A 20,203-nucleotide genomic window follows, 5' to 3' on the forward strand; every position below is an offset into this window, starting at 1 on the left:
TGTGATTTGGTGTTGTAATAGCAACCATGGGCACAGCTGTACCCATCTGTTACAGGAGACTCCTGGAAAGCCAGGAATTACTTGAAGTCACCCCCAGCAGTTGACATTAGCAGGCAGGGGAAGGTGTGGAGGTGACCTGCAGGGCTCAGCGTGGTGCTGCAGCCACCAGGCAGGGGGAGCACAGACAATCCTTCCCATGAGCAAGGCAGGGGAAGAGGAGCAGGGCATGGCTGTGCCCACGGTCCCTCCCACCCCAGCCCTGCTGTGAGCACATCCCAGCATCCCCATCCGTCCCTCCATCCCTTCACAGCTCCCGCTCTGCAGACGTTGCCCCCAGCTATTCAGCCGCTCTCCGGATCATTAAGCATATTGAGCCATACTGGTCCTGTGACTGGTTAATTAGTAAAGAGTTGACTAATTAGTTAATCATGTTTACCGAGCGCTTTGAAAATGCTCACTGTTATTATTTTTAATTATGAGGATGCCCCGGGCACCGTTCACCTCCCTGCATGCCAAGTCCTGCAGGGCTTGAACCCTTTGTCTCTGCCACCCAAGCCTGGTTTTAAGATGGGAATTTGCCTCTTATCCCCTGGTTACCAGGTTTCTTTAGCAGCCTCTTGTGTGGGATTTTAGAAAAGCCCCTGACAAAGTCTCCATATACCCTGGCACACTTAACTTGCTCTTTCAAAGCCATCTTATCCACTAAGGAGGCAGGACTGGCTCTTGCAGAGCCATACACAGTGATGGCTTTGTGCACACCTCACCCTGTATCCCTCTCCTGAACTTAAGGAAAAATCAACCAACAGCCAGATCTGTGCCCCATCTCAGGTCATGGGCACCCCGGTCCCATACAATGTGTGATGGATGAGCCAAAAAAAAGGGAGCTGCTTGGGAAGGGACAATTTGCTGGAGGGAAGGAAGAGGAAATGTGCTGCAAAGATTTCATCTGTGGAGAAGAATGTGAGCAGGGTTTGTTAGTCAGGGACGAGTCTTGGCATCACTGAAGAATCAACAGGTCTAATCATCTCGGGGCTTTCTTCATTCGTAAAAATGTCATCAGCTCATTAAGCAATGTCATAAAGAGCCCCAGTCACCCCTTATCGCTGTTCAATCTGAAGAGGAGGCTTCTGGCCCCAGCTGCAGCAATAAGACCCACCTCCACTGCATTCGCAGGGTGTCTGGATCTGAAGCAGACAATAAGCTATAAAAATCAGATGGGGATGCCACAGGAGCAGGGCTGGGGAATGCTTCTATCCTCATGAGTTGATCAGGAAGGCACATGGCCATCCAAGGTTTGCTGTATGGGCATGACATACTGTAGCTGCTCAGTGCTGCTCCTTCACCCAGGAGCCTGCAGTCCCCTTCCTGCAGCTGGGGGATCTCCTATTTTGTGATCCTAGAATGCTTGCAGGGTATGAGTTTTCCAATTAACCCTTGCTTTTGAATGGCTTCTGCCATCCTTGCTCCCCATCCCAAGCTGATGTCGTTATGGAGTCATGGACACAAAGGTTGGGAAGGAGCTCTGAGGTCTCTTGTCTGGACTGTGGGTTCAGCTCAGTGCTGCTGCAGGTGGAATAATTCAGTCATCTCCTGGTCGTGTGTGCCCTTTAAGAGAAGTGGGTTCTTCCAGAGGTAATTCAGAAGCATGTGTTTTCCCCACATGCTCTGAATGCCCACCTTGGAAATTCTTGCCTTCATGGCCAAGCAGCTGGGAATTATTCTATTATCTTCTTCTATGGAGCACATATCTGGGACATTTTCAAATTGTTTTCATGAACTAACTGGTGTTGACAAGGGGACTACAAGTGGTAGGAATGGTTTGGAGCCCAAACCTTTGATCCTCCATTGTGCAGCACCTTGTCTACCCACTCACAAGAAGGCTCTAAGTTCCCCCTGGCCCTATTTACACTAAGGGTCCATTATGCTGATCTTCAGTCCTCACTGTCCTCTGGGAGCTTTTCCTGCAGCTGTGGAGCCCCAGGCAGCCTTCCCTGAGCTCCCTATGTTCCTGGCACTGGGATGGGGACAGCTCGCTTCCTCCAGGCCCTCCTGGGGCACAGCTCAGCCTGGCCAGCTGCTGCCTCACCATTTCCACCCAGCCTGCTAAATTTCTCCCTCATCAAAAAGAAAGAGGAGCCAAGGAAGTTTGGAAGGGAGGGGAGACAAACACATCTGCACCTGGGAAATGTCATGTTTGGTTTTTCAACTCCAAATGGGCAGCGACAGCAGCTCCGTGGGGGTGTGAGCAGGGGGAGCAGTGCAGATTTATGGCTGTGGGTCATGCTTGAGCTGAGCCAAGTATTCTGCCTAGCATCAGTTTTATGAAGGAGATGAAGTGCAGAACCTCAAGTGCAGGCATCCTATTAGAGAAGAAACACTGGGTGAGCAGGAACAGGGAGTGCATGATGAGAGGCCATCCTGCCCCAGCTGCAGACTGGGCTTCTCTTTCAAGCCTGCATTTGGGCAGGTTGGGGATTGCAGCCACCAAGCTTGTCCAGGCTTCAGCTGGTCCACGGTTTGGTGCCACAAGCCCATAGAAGCCAATGTCCCAAAAGCTTCAAGCAAAGCGCCTGGGTGCTGAAGTGGACAGAAGTCAAGAACTACCCTCTTTCAAAACAAAATAAAATCTGCAGCAATTCACAGCTCTGCAGGAGGGAGTAATGTGAGATGGAGAACAGAAACCGCTTAGACAACTCCAAATTCAACACCCTTTTGGGCATTGAAATTACCACTCAGAGGGGATGTTGTAGAGATTGTCACAACAGTGCAGAGCATAAGGACCCAGATGATGCCAGGGCTTCCTTTTCTGGCTGGAACCCAGACTAAATTTCTTGTGAATTCAAACCCTTGTATAAAAGATTAAGCAAATTTACCAGAAAGTCACAGTTCTCAATGAGATAAATGCAATGCAGAACTTTCTCATAGGCATGGGTGGATTATCACTTCATCGCAGTCTCGTACTGAAAGCCATGTTTCAGCTGGGCTTTGACATAATTGATGAGTGATGCAATGGTGCATTGTGACTGTAAGGCCCCAAATTGCCTTCTTTGGCAACGCTTTTTGATGTACCTCTTCAAGGATGGGAGGCGTGTCCTTTCCTTTCCCATATGTTGCAGTCATCAGCAATGTCTTTGCAAATAGTAAGAGACTGTCTTTAGTATTTTGGTTGATTCTCCTCCATCCAGGGCTTTCAAATTGAGGCATGTGATATTCTTGACTGACAGCTTTGCTGCCTCTCCATTAGACACTGTGGGTTTGATGTAGGTACTGGAGTGGGGGAGTTTCTTCCCTTTGATTCAGTCCTCACGTCCACTTTGGCAGTTATCAGCTTGTGAATCTCTGCAAGAGGCCCCGGGGAGTGGAAAGGATGAGGTTCAGTGGAATACACTCTGGTTCTGGGTTTCGAAAGCTGGTTCTGCAGTTTCTGCCACAAGAGCAATATGTTGGCACTACCATGTCAAAGTGTCTAGAGAGAGCTGTAGAGCTTTACCATTCACCCTTGGAGATGGAAAGAGGAAAGATATCCTTCTTTTGTGTTGTGTTTTGTGGGGTTCAGTTGGTCGGCATTTTTTTCTTGTGAGACGAGGTGAAAACTTCTACTGGGGTTGGAGGAAAGCAGTAGTTGGCAGGGCAGAAGAAGGCAATCCCATCAGCATTGCTGCTTGTTGGTCACTAATGGGGTGACATGTCTGTAGCTTTTTCCCAGTTCTCTCTGGACCAGAGAGAATAATGGTCATATCCTGAGCAAACCAAAGCCTGGACCTAAGAGCTGCCTGGGCTGTGCGTTCTGATCACCAAGAACACATAGTAGAGGCTGAAAATTCATTCTGAAGTGTATTTTTCCTGTAGGTGCCCCTAACCCCTGCTCTCCTACCAACTTTGATACTAAGATATATAAAATCCCGTTATTTATTTATGGGCTTCTAAGGCCTTGCTCCAAGCTGATGGAGGTGGCAGTCTCTTCTCCAGAGTTAACTGAAGCATTCCATTGATCACAGGGCAGGGCAGATCAGTAAAGACATTTATTCAGAGCCTGTCAAGGGCCTTCAAGGATGGCCGAGAAAGGTGGTTATGCTCCACCAATGCAACTGGAATGGGCAGTGATTCTTCGCCAGCCTGGTCAAGGCAGTGATGGTCTTCTAATCCAAGCAGGGTGGGCTGTGATGCTCCTCCAACCCAACCAGGGTCAGCAGTGATGTTCCTCCAACCAGGCAAAGGTGGGCAGTGATGAAGCTGAGAGGAACTCAGTCCAAATCATATGAAAGGAGATGATTCGTCCAGCACTTGGAGCAAGCTGTGGAGCTTGCCTTGGATATGGAGATGACGGAGGTTTGTTTGGCTTCAAGGGGAAGCAGCAGGGAAAAAGAGATAGGTTTTAGCATGAGGTAGAATGAGACTGGACCAGAGAACTGCTCTAATGACATCAAGGGCTTACCTGACTCTCATTGTGTTTGTGCTACTAGGAGAAAATTGAGCATTGTCCAGACACCTTGGGAACAGAGAGGGGCCAACAGCCCAGCCTTATTCCTTGGGAGCAAAGTACAGCGAGCACCTTCAGGCCAAAGGAAGCTCTCTTAAGGAGGACTATCATGGCAGATCACAAGGAGTCCCTGGGGTGGTGCCGAGCCTTCTTTGTGCCTCTGGTCCCCTCGGCCTCTGCTGTGCAGGAAACCAGAGCTCCCCTTCCCCGTAGTGCTGACATGGAGTCATTGACAGGTTGCTCTTTCATCCACACCATCCGCTCCCCAGGACCCTTTCCATAGGCATTCTGAATCCCACAGCTTGTCAATGATGGCCCGGAAAAGGACAGATCCCCTCTCAGGGTACGCAGGGTGTGGGGAAGCTGAAGGTCTATTCAGCAGATGAATGCCTCAAGCCAGCAGGTGGGACACAGGAACTCCTAATCCCAAATCATTTTTTTTCCCATCGGCATCCTTTATTTTATATTTTTTTTGGTTGTTATTTTGTTTGGAATTATTATTATTACGGCCAGCAGCGAGGCGTGGGCTCGCCGCCGAGGAGAGTGATATTATTCGCCTCCTTTTGTGCATGTCACCATGTTTGAATTGAGAAACAAAGGCGAGCAGCTTGTGCCTCCTGTTGGAAGCCTTCCTACCCCGCTGGGGATCCGGGACCTTTTCATCTCAGCCCATACACTGTGTAGGCTTCTGCTTCTTCCCATCTTTAAGTCTTTAGTAAATATCATAAAAGAGAAAAGAAAGGCGATCTGCGGGGCTCGGGAGTCCTACCTTCCCTGCTTTAAAGAGAGGGGAAAAAAAATAAAAAAAATAGAAAGCGGAGATTTAGCTTCATTTCATTATTTTTAATTCAGAGACTGCAAAGAGTAAGTATTATTTAGGCCCGTTTTGCAGGCTGGGGGCTCTTTGGAATGGGGTTTTGGGTTTTTTTTCTGCATATACCCAAATTCTGGGGAGATCCGGAGCCATCAGGAGTAAAACCCCACACACCCCACAGTGGAGCAGCAGCAGGATGACCAGGGCAGGCTTTGCACCAGTGCTGGCCCAGAGGAACACACCTCATTGCTAATAAAGGAGCTGTCTGAAAACATCCAACTTCTTCTAATTTACTGTTTCAAATTGGATACGAGTGCTTGGAGAAAACTCTTCCCTTCGCATGAAGGTTTTGATTATCTGATGGAAGGCAATTCAAAACAGGACAGAAATATTTCCCTATTTATTTTTTTATTATTTTTTTTTTGTTTTAAATCCAAACTTGGGGCTTGGCTCGGCTCGCTAAACCCCAAACAAAACCATCTCCATCTGAAATAAATCCAGAAGTACTTCTATTGCGTTTCGGTTGGAAAATGGAAACGCTTCCCCAGGAGCCTCCGAGGAAGGGCTCAGCCCCGTGATTTCTGTCTGTGGCACATATACTGTGTGACTGCTTGTAGGTCTGACACCCAGGGAGGTTGGCAGAGCTGCGGTGTAACTTCCTCACTCTTCTCTCGGGATCCAACAGCAACCACAGTTGCACAATCCCTTGTTGTTTCCTATGCAGAGGAACTTCATGGCAGTAGGTTTCTTGGCACGGATTTGGGGGATGGCACTTCTTTGTATGAATAATGATACTCACATGCGGTCATCGCTCGCTTGTTGCTCTTAAATGCTTCCTTTTCCCTTGAAGACCTTTCCAGGCCAGGAATTTGGTTATGTTTGTGTGAGGTGGAGGGAGGCTGTCTGCATCCCCCCAGTGGAGGAATGGAGGGTGGAAGAAGGGCTGGGTGGCTTCAGGTGGCCCAGGAGACCACTGCAAGTGTGGTGATTCTGCAGTGATGGGGTCACCGTCCCACCCTCACCAAACCCAAACCTCAAAGCAGGCACAGGGGGAACAACACAGAAGCCAACATTTGCCCAAGCAAATAGCTGTGTAATTAGGAGCTCAAGGAACAACAGCCGGTTCCTAAGAGCCCTTGGAGCAGGAGGGCTTCGGCTCCCTGTGACTCTCATTTTCAGCCCCTTGTTCAGCTGGCGTAAGCCCAGCTCCCTGCTGGTGCAAACAGCCAGGAAAGAAACAAATTTGCTGCCCCGAGTGCTTTGAACAGTTGCAACGTTTTGCTCCACAAGAGCTCAGGAGGAGATCGGAGCTTGCTCTGCCATCACCTGGCTGCGGCCACCGAGCAATGGGCACCATCCTGCAGGAGATCCACACTGCTGGGAACAAAGCAAACCGTGCTGACTGCAGCTGAAATAAGTTTGCCTGGTGTCACTGGGGTGACTTCGAGCTGGGTGTGTGGGCGAGGGATCGTGTGTGCATGCTTGCCAGGCACGAGGAGCTCTGAATGGCTGCTCTGAAGGCTTGGATGCGGCTCGCCGAGCTCTGCAGGTTCCCCAAGGACTCCAATAATTGGTACATTTGGTTTGCTGCTCCTCATTATTTCTAAGTTTTCCAGCTCTAACGCCAAAGGAGTCTGTATTCTATGTAATTATTACTCAAAACTTTGAAAACATTAAGTAGGAAAAATAGGCCATTAAACAACTGAGGAGCAAAGTAACAAGTGTGAATTATGGCTCTGCCCGATGGTTTGACTGTGATGGGTTTGTTCCACCCATGGAGAGATGCTGGAGAAGGGTAGGTTGAGTGGGTTGTTTTGCTTAATCTCTCTGCTGTCAGAGCTGCCGTCCCCAGAGAATGCAGATCTATAGAGAAATGTGCCTGCCCTTTGAAACGCAGCGCACATGCCCAGCTCCCAGCAAAGGACTTTTGTTCCGCTCTGATTTATACAGTTCTCTGGGGCAAAGAGAAGTGGCTGTCATGGTTGCAGGGATTACTCGCTACTGGAGGGAAGGGTGGGCTGCACAGGAATAATTTGTTCTCTTGACAGGGCATGGAAAGCTGCTCCAACCCCCCCGTCCTTCCTCATACAGGATGCCGGGCACCCTTTCTGGGCACACTGCAAGCTCCCCCATGGCAAGCATCTCTTCATGGGGATGAAGTTCCTCGGTGCTGCCTGAGTGCCAGCACTGCCCACAGCTCTGTCCTGTGCCCAATCACATCCTGGTGCTGCCATCCCAGAGCAGTGCTGGCGGGCTCAGGGATGAGGCAGAGCACTTGGTTTACCCATCCCTGTGTCACTCGCCAACAAAGGCAGCTCACTGAGGACATGCCTCCTCTTATCTGCTCCTTGCATTTCCCGGCTTGTTTGTTTTGTTTTCACCCTCCAAAGAGGAGGAGGGTGGTGCTGCTTGTGCGAGGCCAGCCACCTCTGAACCCCAGCGCCAGAAGCCCTTTTCATGCTCTATAAATTTTATTGGAAAATCTGTTTCGCTCGAGGGGGGTTATTTTTTTTCCTCCCTCGGTAACGCACCATGAAAAGGCTCATTAAAAAGTGAGCTCCTTGTTCTGATTAATCCTTCCAAGCAGGCAGAGGTGACACATGCTAATGACATTTCCAGCCGGGCTGGTCCCCTGGGACACCAGCTCGAAGGAGCGCCGTGTTGGACGTTGGGAAGGTTGCTCTTGGCTGCAGCACGCATTTGTAGTGGAGAAATGCCGGCAGGAGCCAGGCGGCCGCTGTTTGTTGGGCAGGACGAGGAGGCTTTGTTCTCCAGATGCATCTCCCGGCGTGTCTTCCCACGGACACGGGCTGTTCCCAGCATCCAGAAGGGTTTGGGAAGAGGTGGAATGCACATCCCTGGCGTGAGCACGCGTCCCCACAGCACGTCCGAGGGCTGCTGGGATGCACCAGCGCCTGTCTGCACCGGGCTGTTTTGCTAACCCCAGCCTGCTGCTCGGCCCTGCCAAGGCTCTGATGTTCTTGGAGAACACGGAGCTAATGAGGCACCTTTCCCAAACAACCACTGACCTGACTAACCGGGCTGCTGTGGGCTCAGCAGGCTGAGACCTGCAGCAAATGGGAGTGGAGCGATCCTCGTGGACCTTGTGTCACTCCCTGTCTTCATCATCACCTGTGTCTGGTGTTAGGGAGATCCATCTTCAGCCTAACCCTTCTCCACTGCTTTCCTTACAAGCTAAGACTGACCTCCAGTCCAGGGATGGGGGTTCAGTTTTAATGTGGTAGGACCCAAAGCTAAAATTTCACTCTTCCCTCTCCTGCTGGAAACCAGGATCTCTATGGCTGGAGAAAGGAAGAGCCAAAACAAGATATCTACAGTTGGAGAAAGGAAGAACCAAATCAAGATCTCCAAGGCTGGAGGAAGGAAGAACTAAACCAAGATCCCTATGCCTGGAGAAGGAAACAAGCCAAGATCCCTGCAGCTGGTGTGAGGAAGAACCAAACCAAGATCTCAATGGCTGGAGGAAGGAAGAAGAAGTGAAGATCCCAGACTGGGTCAAGGATATGCCCAGGGGCACCCCAAACAGGAAAGAGATGTTGAGAAACCTGAGCTGTACTGATACTTCTCTACTTGGACCCAACTCAGCATGACACAAGGCAGAAAGCCACCAGAACAAAGCCTGTGCACTCTGCCCCTAGAAAGCACCCGGTCCTTAGCACACTGAGTGCCCTACATGGATGAGCACCAGCAAGATGTGACGGCACTGAATCAACTTTGGTTTTCTTGGAGAGTCCTGGCCACTGTGGCCAAGAAACATAGGGGCTCTGTAGTGCTTTGTTGGGCCAGGAATACAGTGAGTGTTAAAAGAAGGTTACCGTGTTATATAAGTAAGAAAAGGGGAATTGTATTTAGCCTGGCAAGGGGCAGTTGTTTTCACTGACATAGAGCTATGTGTGGAGCACAGCTCACGGCTTCTTCCTGGGTGAGGTCTTGTTCATTTTGGCCTGAACAGCCCCAGGTCAGGGAGGTAAAGCTTCGGTCAGCCTGTGGGTGCAAGGGAAGGTCAGGGATGCTAAAGGCAGGGCAGGTGAGAACCCCAGTCCAGGGCTGGGGATCTTCTGGACATCTCCCTCATCTCCTGGCTGTGAGATCTTCCCTGCTTTATCTTGGGTGGTGGAAGCAGTTGTGTTAAAAGCAGATGAACACAATGCAATGGAATTCGATTCTGTTTCATGGCTGCATGGTTTATTCAGAGGGTTCACAGGCAATTTTCAGCCCATTGCCACCTGGAGAGACAAATAGAAGGGAGTGCTTCTTCCAATGGACTACCCATTGAGTGGCCTTGGCTTTGCCAAAGCCTAAGTAGTGTAAGGTTGAAAATGATTTGGGCAGGATTGGAACTGAACAATTGCCCAGAGGAGGGGATGTGCTGGGTGCACTCACTGCACTCAGCATTGCCCAGCCTTGTTAGCAAAGGCAGGGTGCAGCCCAGACAGACATGCAGGAATTAAACATTAGCTCCTGTTGTCATTGGTGTGGATGGAGAACACTGCAAAGGGCTGTGGCAAGGTGCAGACTTGAAGCTCCCTCTCTCATAGACCCACTGAGTATCCAGGGCTCCTGCTTTAGAAGGGGAATTAGACTTCCAGCCCTTACAATTCTGTGATTCTATGTGTGATTTTCACCTCCAACTGTTCTGGAAGCTATGGTTTTCCCTTCCAGGTGCATTTCCTGCCTTTTGGTCTGATTGATATTGATTCAGGACTGTATTTACCCAAAATAAGAGGCTTTTGGGTTTGTTAAATAAATATATGAGACAAGTAGCAGTGAGCACGGAAGTTGTTCTCCAGGGCTTGTTGTTGATGAAGCCTCACTACAAATTGCATCCTTGGTGTGCCATGCCTGGAATCCTACAGCTCTGCTGCCATGGGCAGATGGGATGGAAGCAGGGCAAGCAACACCACCTCTCTGGGCTGATGCTACCAAGTCCCAGATCCTCTCAAGCCCAATGGAAATGATCCATTTGGGGCACCACCTCTAGATGGAATCTGGTGGTGAATGAGTGGTGATGGAGGGGGCTGCCCCTGTGCCCAAAGCCACAGCCACGTGCCCACTGCACCCAGCCAAACCCCAGCTGCCCCAGCTCTGCTCTTAAGGCAGATACTCCAGATTACAACTGTCAGTTTAGTTTAGTTTGTCAACAAAAGCAATAAATAAACCCCTCTCACTGCAGCTGGGAAGAATCTGCTCTGCTTGTTTTCAAAGGGAGAAGGGCTTTGTCCATCTGGGAAACGTGCTTGGCCAAAGGTGAAGGAGATTTCAGCTCTGGAGGGGACATCAGAAAGAGCTTTGGGCTGACTGTCCAAGTTTGGCTTGAAAAGGAGGAATAATGTTTGTCCTGGTGGAGATTTGTTTGATTCTTTGCTTGAGAGTTGAGGTTACCAAGGCTGAGGTGAAAAGGGCATGGATGCAGCAGTCATCCCACCTCGGTCAGATTCAAGCCCATAAGAACCTCAGAAGGATTCAGACTCCACCACAAGGCTGAGAGTTGAGCCACCTTTGCCTCACCTGTGTTGTGCCATTGGCCTCCCCATTGCACACTGCCCAGAGACTCTACTCTCCCAGCCCCTATGGCAAGGTGGTGCTCCATGGGTTCATTTTCCTCACTGGAGCCTCTGTTTTTGTGGCTTTCAAAGGCATTTTTTCCTAATGCAGGAACATCCCTAGAGGCCCTGAGCGTTCCCTGACATCCGCGTGAGGGGAGCAGCCCTTTGCTGTACAAACATCTGGGCTCCTCGGAAATGCCGCGTGTTCCTGCCGGTGCTCTGCTGCGTGTTAATGCTTACAAAATTATGTTTATTTCCTGCCACAGGGATCAGCCTTCAGCCCGGGGTTATTTCCAGGGCTGCAGCGAGCTTTGTGCCAGAGATGCAAACCATGGCAAACAAGCACTTAAAAGTCCTTATAAGCAACAGCAGCAGAGAAACCACAGACATTGCGAGGTTTGGTTTGGGAAGGCGAGAGGGAATGGTGTGCCTGGGAGCTGCTCAGTGCTGAGTGAGGGATGTGACAGCGGGTGGCACCTGGATGGTGGCTGCCATCACCTGTGGGGACACAGCTGGCCTTCCCCAGGGCTGGTGGTCCATGGCCAGAAATCCTCCATGGGAGGGATTGTGCACATTGCCCTGCAGAGCTGTGGTTGGGGCTGATGAGTCTCTGGGTCTCCCAGTGGATTCAGGCTTGCTGTGGGGCTAACAGGTTGCTGGTAGGCATAGTGTGGGGCTCTCCCAGCCCTGCAGGCTTTGACCTGTGTTGTTCCCATCCTAGGGATGGGGTGAGCACTGATGTCTCTGGTCAAACTGGAACTGCAAAAGCTGTTCTGTCCAAAGGTGGGCTGAGCTGCAGCTTGTCTCCTTGTTCATGCCAAAGCATCTGCCACCCTGCACACTTCCCTTCCTCCAGCTTACCAGCTGTTCAGGCCATAGAAATGCTTTACTCGATCCCCCCCCAACTCCCATTTGGTTGGATTTCTTGCTGCTCAGTGTCCCTCCTCCTGCTGCTTTGAGGTGGCTGTGGCTTTCAGCGCCCTTTTGCAGCAGAAAACCAACACGCTGCACTTCCAAAATGCCCAGATGGGTATTTCCAATGACCTAACAGGAAAATCAGCTCCTCTTTACAGCTCAGGACTCAAGAGAGCAGCTCCAGCTGGTCCCAAGATGCTGCAACCAATGGGCTGGAAAATGTCCCACAGCCGAGGTGGGATGCCACAGGCTCTGGGTCCGGGTCCTGAGAGCATCGCTGCGGTGCAGCCCTGCAGGACCGTGAATGTGCAAATTGGGCTCTTAAGGACCTTAATGCAAGAGTAGGGTGCAGATGTTGGGCTGCGTTCATGTCTGTGAAACCTCTGGCATCCCATGGAGCTGGCACCATCAGGAGCAGCTCCAGCATCTCAAGGACAACAGACAGGGCTGTCCCCAAGGAGGAGAGGAAGGGCTGGGGGAGCAGAGGGCAGAAGCATCATAGAAATCACTGACACAGCATCCACAGCCCCAGCACAGCCCAGGTCCCACCGCCAGCATCTCTCCCTTGCTGTGTATCACTATAGGAAGCCTCAGTGAAGTCATCCCGGCTCGCGGTGCAGCCACGCAGGAATGCACTAACCAGGAGTTGTTCTGAGGTCAGAAAGGAATAAGTCTTCTGCAGACAATTGATGTTGTTATTAAAAACATCCACACGAGAGAGGGGGGGGGGAAGGGAGGTCCTCTCTCTTTCCTGTTTGGGAAATAGTTTCTCACTGCATCCATCAAGAGAAAGAATTCTGTATGAAAAATTCATTTAGGGGGAAAAAAAAGAAAAAGAAAAAAAAAAGAAAAAAAAGAAAGTTTCTGGGGCACACGAGCCTGAAAATGAGCAGTAACAGGATCAGAGGTTTGGCTCCGAGCAGCAGCCAAAATGCAAAAGCAGAGACCAGAGAGAAATACAGAGTGAAACACAGGAGCTCTGCTCCTGGCCGGGTGCTGGAAGTGGAGGAAACGCAGCTTCCTTGGGAGAAATGCAATCCTCTCTCTGCAGCACTTGGGCAAAATTCATGAGCTTCAGCTGAAGCCCGGAGCAGCTCTCCCACCGAGAGGCTCCACGTGAACCTCAGCTCTTGGTGAGGGCTGCGGGGGGGAGGGAAGGAGTCAAGAAAAGGGGGAGCATCCTCTATGCCCAGTGATGGTGAGACCCCGGCACTGCTGCCCCAAGCTGTGGGTGCTCCATCCCTGGCTGTGGTAGGCACTGCACAGTGGAGCTGGGGAGGGCAGGGTTTGGAATGGTGTGGTCTTTTAAGGTCCCTTCCAACCCAAACATGTTGAAGTTCTATGAATGCATGTTTGAAACCATTCAGGTCTGCGGACTGCTCTCCAGGGAGCAGTGAAGTTAATTGCCCGTGATAAGCTAATTAATGGGGTCTGATAACACCTGCCTAGTGTGCAGTGTCCTGACAGCAGGGGATAAAGTGTTGGCTGAGGGCCTGGAGCCCTGTGGCACCGTGGCTGATGCCACATCCCAACCCTTCTATAGCACCTGTGTGGAGCTGAGCACATGAAGGCTGCAGGGTTGCAAAAGGAGCACTGGGAGTACATAGGAAGCACTGGGGTTGCTTTGGGGGCACTGGGGTTGCAGGAGGAGCAGGTGACAGTGCCTTGCTCCCAGCACAGGTTCTGCATGCTCCCAGCACAGCAGCATGTAGCAGCCAATGGCCATATATTAACGGTAGCACTGATAAGAGGGATTAGCCTGCGTGCTTTGATAAAGGCCCCATCTCCAGGAAATCCAAACACAGCAGAGCTGTGCAGGGCAGTCATGGCACCCACCTGGGTTCTGGGAGCACAACGAGCAGCATCTCCTCGAAGAGCATCCCTGTCCACAGCAGTGATAGTGGTGATGGGGAGGTCAGGCACACAGGGTGGAGTTTTCCTCCTGTCTGAGCTCCCTGATAACCTCCCCTGAGATAAGCCAGCTCTGTTTGCCCAGGCTTAGCCGCACCACAAAGGAGAGCTTTGCACAGCCCTGGAGGTGCAAATAGTGCTGAGCACACAGGGGCATCACGGCCCTTCACACCTGCACTGGGTTTTAAGGCCAGAACAGCACTGGTGCAGGGCTCAGGTTAACACCTCAGAGAGTAAGGAGTGAAAGGAGATAATGGAGAAAGGGAAAAGGGTTTCCTGCAGCCAGAACATCCCAGGTCCATCACCTGAAAGGGAAACTGAGGCACAGCACTGTTAGAATCACTCTGGGACCTGTAGCAGTGCCATGACAGCACCTTCCCTGTGCCTGCTGGAACCTGGGGAGCTCAGGAGCACAGATTTTGGGGGCTGTTTGCTGCTGAGCTGAACCAGTTGGCTGTGGGCTTGGGCTGCTGCTGCACTGAGCTGCAGTGACACTGTGACACGGTGACACAGTGCAGTGCTACTGGCTCCATGTCACTATGGAGGGGCACAGCGCTGAGCACAGCGGTGACAACCAGCCACACTCAGAGGCTGCAGGACTGAAGCTCCAGTGGCGGATCTGCCCGGCTCTGGTTTAACAATCCCCCTGGCCTTGCTCCAGATGGGATTGGGAAATGAGCTGGGGTTAAAACAACACAACACGCTCCTCAGCGTGCTCTGCTAGTGCTTCAACCCCAGCTCAGCACAACCTGACCTCACAGGCAGAGGGGTAGGGGCTGCCCCAATGGCATCGCAGCTCCGGGGGTGGGGTAAAGCCGCTCAGCATCCATCACCCCCCGGCATCACTGTCACCCTCTTGGCATTGTCATCACCCCACTTGTCTGTCAGTCCACAGCTGCTGGTTCCCAGTGTCTCTGCTCCCCAGGGCGGTGCAGGGGTGCAGCTGGGGCTGTCTGTGTCTCTGTAGGCTGAGCAGATTTCATACAGATTCTTCAGTCTCTCTGCTGGGTTGGTTGCATCGTTGCGCCTTTTGCATTTCAAGTAAACTTTGCTCCGAATGTGCAAATTCTTTCAATATCTGTTTCTGCTGTGGCTTTAACCCTTATGTGTCCAACACAATCCCTCAGCGGGAGTGCAGGAAGCCTTGTGGGACAGTGCCTTGGTGCGGGAACAGTGCTGGGACAGCGGTGGCCCCATGTGCTGTGTGTGCTGGGTCCTGGCTCTGTGCTGGGGCACCTCGGGGTCAGCTCATGGCCGGGGCTCCCTGCTGGATGAATTATGGGATGCAAACAATGCATTTCCAAGCATTTATGACTGTAGGAGGCCAGATACGGATGGTGCAATTACATGAAAAAAAGGCTGATGACAGCCTGGCATCATCTCCCCAACTGAAATAGAGAGCTCATTTCTTGACTTTTCCTTTCTAAAACAATGTTAGTTGGGCTCCTTCCAGGCTGGAGCTTATCTGCAGCCTTTCTCCATCATACCTGGCATAAAGAGAAAACTTCCTGCTTCTGCTGCAGGAAAGGAGCTCCTGGGTATCAGAGAGCCTTGATCCCCACTCCATGGTGGGCTCAGGATCTGGGCTATGGGGCTCAAGCTTCCATTTCTGGCAGCCTTGTTTGTGAGTGCCTCAGCTGAAGAGCAGCCAACCCCAGGCTGGAGAAAGCAGGGGTGATTTGCAGCCCACCTCCAGGCACACTGTGCACTGTGTGCTGCACCAGGGCTCGGCTCACTGTCATCTGCATCCTGTGTTGAGTAAGAGCGCTTTTGTCTTGGGCTAAAAACGCTGTGGGTGAGGAGCTGCCACACATCTCAACATGTCAGTACCACACGGCAGGCACACAGGTTTCTATCCATCCTCGCTGCTCTGAAGGGGCTGCTGGAGGTCACTGGGGATGTCCCTGAGGGTTCGGGCAAGAAGACACAGAGTAGTGGGATGCATCACGGCCAGCAGCTGCTCACCACGTGTGCAGTGGGGAGACCTCTGCTGCTCACAGCCTGGGCAGATCTGGCTCCTAACCCAGCAGCGTGGCTCCCTGGGGTAAGTCTCGCTCAGCTTGTGGTGCTTTGTAGGGGGGGAACACGAGCAGCAGGAAATACCTGCTGAGACTCTGGTGCTTCAGGTCGGCCTGGAAAGAATCAGTGTGGGAGCAGTTATGAACAAATCTCCTTGCCTGAAATGAGGAAGGATGGGGTCACGCTGCAGTCAAGTCACAGCAGTGCCCGGTGCTGCCAGGATGGGCTCTGTGCCTCATGGCACTGCAAGAAGGTGATAATGCTGAGTGCTGGCAAAGCGACCTACAGCAGCTGATCTGATGGGTCTTTCTCATTCTGGGCTTTGAGCAGCTTTGGAGTTTCTCTATTTAACTCCCAAAAGGACATGCCCAGTGACCACAGCCATTTTGGGTGTTGTTTCGGGATTGCTGGGCTTTGCCAAGCCTTCTGATGCTCCCTCCCCTTGGCAACTGGTGTGTTAACTGGGTGCTGGAGTTCAGGTCCTTGCTCCTGAGCTTGTGTTGACCACTGCAAGAGAGATCTTCAGTGCAGCCTGCCAACCTCTATGCCATTTCAGACCGAACATTTCCCCCCATTTTTCAATGACTTACTCACATTCGAATTGGACTCACTCCATTTTCAGTGACTTAAAATTCAACTAAGTTTGCGCAGTTCTTCCTAGAGACAGCACAAGACCCATCCCTACCAGGGAGCGATGTTTTTCTTTTTAAGCCTTGGCCTCAACCATAAGGGCAACAGATTTTCTTTAAGGAAAGAAATCCCCAAACTTGTTAGCGTTGGCACGGCGCTGTATTTTTTGCTCGCTTCTCCTTAGCAGCTGAATCATTTTAGCAGGAACCCTTCCAGAAACATTCAGCCTGAGTCAGACACCCAGTCTCAAATATTTAAGCCCAAACAGTGAGTTTGGCATTTTCTTAATGTGAGAGCAAACAAAGCTCTTATCGGTGGGGATGTGGGGTAGGGACACGTTGCTGTGACCAAGCTCCAGCTGCCGGCTGTGTTTGTGGCTGTGTGTTTTGTGGTACTTTTATCCATCTCCTTGGGCTGAGCATCAGGATAACCTGGGATCTGTCACAGACCTCATGTCTCCCTCGTGGCCGCAGCATCCCGTGGGTTTCCCCTTCATTGGGTCATCCCTAGCCAACCAAAGTGAGTTCCCACCCTCCTCCTCACTCAGGCATAGCATACACATATGATGCCACAGGGGACCAAGAACCCTCCCATTCCACCCCACACCACTGGCTCCAAGTGCTCCATCCCCATCATCCCTGCTCTTAGATTCGAGTGTGGCTGCTTCTTCTACCCATCAACTCATAGAACCACCAGGGTTGGAAAAGACCTCTAAGATCCCCAAGTCAAACCCCAACCCACCCCCACCATGCCCATTAAACCACATTCCTGTGTGCCACATCTCCACGGTTCTCAAACAGAAGATGACTCCCCCATCTTCCTGGGCAGACTGTGCCAGTGCTCAACCAAATATGGACCCAAAAATAAAAGGATCCCCCAAACGCCTGCAGGTCTCCAGGGGCTTAAAACATGGACAGCATGGCCCTGGTTGCATGAGGTATGTGAGCCTTGATCCTGCAGGAGAGAAATAATGGCTCAGACTGAACTAACAGATTCCTTTGTGAAAATAAAATAAAATAAACTTGTCTGGGAAAAGGATAATTTTGAGGAGTCTGAGACTGTTCATAAAATTGAGTCAAATTTAGAGATTGTTTTCAGCCCCTGGCTCCTTCTATCCTCTCCCATCCCTCCCCCCCTGCCCCCCCCCCTTAAATTATTGTTCACAAAAATTAAAACAAAATGTTGTGGGGTTTTCGTTTGCTTAAAAAGCAATTTTCATCTTGAAAATGGCCAAAATATAAGTTTGGAAGGGTGGGGTGATTTGGAAGGGCCACATTGTCATTGCTGAATGAAAACCACAGGGAGGAATGCGTCCAGGGGGACATGGGCATGGGACTATGGTGGCAACACAAAGGACACTGCCAGCCTGCATCTCCAACCACAAATCTTCCATTGCCCCAGTAAGAACATCCTGCCCACCTTGGCCATCTGCTATATAGAGCAGTTTGTCCTTAAGTTGTGTTTTTGAGAATGATAGAGTCATTGGAAGGTGTAGGTTGGAAGGAACCTTATAAAGATCATGGAGCTCCATCTCCCTGCCATGGGCTGGGTGCCCCCATAGCTCAGGATGCCCAGGGCCCATCCATGTCCTTCAGAGCCTCCAGGGGTAGAGCTCACAAAGCTTTGACCAGCTCCATACCACAGGTTTTCCATCCCAATTTCCTCCAGGCTTGTGAATATCTGTGTTTCATTTTACTGGGTTCAGCAGCAGGGAGGGCCATCTGATGGCCTGTGTGCATCTGTGCACAACGAAGGCAGGGGAGAGCCTTTGCAAATGAAGGGAAAGAAAGGAAAGGAGGGAGCAGGAGAAAGGAGCGCTGAGTTCAGCTGAGCAGCAGGAGCTAAAACCTTGCACTGGGAGCTCGCAGCACTGGGCATTTGCTCCCCAGCAGATCTGGAGCACCTCCTCTGTGGGGTGAGGAGCAGGGGTGATGCCGATGCTGGGAGGTGACTCCTTGCAGCCAGCAAAGTCGTTCATAGAAAGAGAAGATGGATTGCCAAAGAGTCACTTACTGTGGTGGGGAAACAAACCCAGAAGCAGTGGCTGGGAACGAATGCCAGACCAGTGGGTGTCTGAAAGAAGATAAGAGGCTTTAGCAGAGCGGGCAATGAACCCTCAGCAAGGGGAGACCTATGGTGTCTCCTTTCCCCAGTGCCTTCATCCCAGCTCTGCACCCCATATCCCCATCACCAGCTCTCACCGTGATGCACCCCAGCCTCATCCCCAGCAAGGTCTTGCTAATGGAAAGCATCCAAGTGTGTGGGGTTAGGAGGTGACCGGTAACCAGTAAATGCCTCTGCTGGAACTCTGACAGCCCAGGCCATGCTGTTGGTGTCACAGTTCACTGACAAATCATATTGGAGAGATGGCCCTGCAGCCTCTTGTGAGGTCCGGCTTCTTCTCTCCTCCACACATGACGTCCTTGGAAGCTTAAACACTGCCCTGGGCTGGGAGCAGCTCCATGCACCCCACTTGCTCTTCCCATGCAGCTCTGCCCACTGGACCAGCAGAAATGTTTGCAAAGACCCTGAGAAACCCCTGGGAGCGTTGAGTCCCAGCTTTGCAAACACATCTCTGTTTATCGAGCAACCCAAAGAAATGCAAAGATTTTCACTCGCTCTCCGGGTGGGCTCAACTTTGAGTCATTCAAAGGGACATGCCAATGCAAAATAGTGGAGAACCAGCTCCAACTTTCCTCCAACACAAGTGGCGTGGAGAAGAGCTCCTTCTTCCCCAAATCCAGCCAACGTGCATATTTTCCATGAAGTGTGAAAGCTCTTTGGACACAATACAACTTGTTGGAGGAGGTGAGCATTCATGCTTCTTTGGAGAATATTCATGTCTTCTGGCTTTGGGGAAGAAGGAGCTCTTCTCCATGCCACCACTTGGAGAAATATTTCCGTGTTGTTCAGCTGGGACCAAGTACAGAGTTGGCTGAGTGCTCATCCAAGCGGGTGCAAGCCACAATTCAGAGCTGCGGCATCAGGAATCGTGTTTTAACACCGCTCTGCATCATTAGGGTCTGTGGGAGGTGAGGTCGGGCCCTGGTGTGTTCCCTGCAGCAATTGGGGTCGCATGGGGGAAGCAGGGGAGCGGCTCTGCGTCCTGCTGGGCGGACGTGGCTGTGGGACTGTGCTCCCCGTGATGGCTTTGCACTAAGAGCGAGCCGGGGATTGTTCCCGATAAGTAACCCGGAACTGCACTGTAAATTTCGAGGCTGAAATTTGATAATTAAGCAAATATCGCATGCCTTTGTCTTGGGCAAGCACCATAAGGTAAACAGGAAGGAATGAGGGATTAAGACATCTCCGTTCAAAAGGAAGGTGACAAGCGCAGAGCCGTGACACCTTCGCGCCGCGTGGGGGGCCCAGCTGCGGGCTGGCATTGCACAGCTGCATTGTTCAGGGGCAAAGAGCAAACAAAAGCAACGGGGAAGGAAAACAAGCTGTAAAACCCTGCAAAGCGCACAGCAACCGCCTCCTGACGGCCTCGTGACAGCCCCGGGGTCGCGCTTTTGAAGTCTTCCCTTTGCCTTTTGCCAAAGCCCCGTGTTAAAGTGGTGTGGTGGTGACACTGGGGTGTGCAGGGGGGACACGGGACACCTCCCAGAGGGTTGGCAACAGTGCATTTCAGTTGGTCAGAGCAGGCTTTGGTGCTGGGTTGGCTGAGTTGGAGACAGAGAGGTGAGGGCTGTGGGCTGCATAGCAAAGAATGCCAGGAAAGGAGAGGATGGGGAAGGTTTTGAAATGGTTCACAGGGCTCAAATGTGTGTTTTGGGACTCGTGCAATGGGAACTATGGGATGGGATGGGAGGTGGTGCTGGAAGCTCTGGGGCAGGTGGGTTGGGTGGAATTGGCAGTGGGGTG

At 51.5% G+C, this 20,203-nt stretch overlaps 1 protein-coding gene across 1 annotated transcript in view; it reads left to right on the forward strand.

Moving 5' to 3' along the window:
• NTN1 (netrin 1) overlaps positions 1–20,203 on the forward strand; it is a 44,733-nt gene that overhangs the window by 12,451 nt on the left and 12,079 nt on the right. The gene's annotated exons all lie outside the window — the stretch shown is intronic.

Source organism: Coturnix japonica, chromosome 18 (assembly GCF_001577835.2).
Source record: "Coturnix japonica isolate 7356 chromosome 18, Coturnix japonica 2.1, whole genome shotgun sequence".
NCBI classification, from domain to species: Eukaryota; Metazoa; Chordata; class Aves; order Galliformes; family Phasianidae; genus Coturnix; species Coturnix japonica.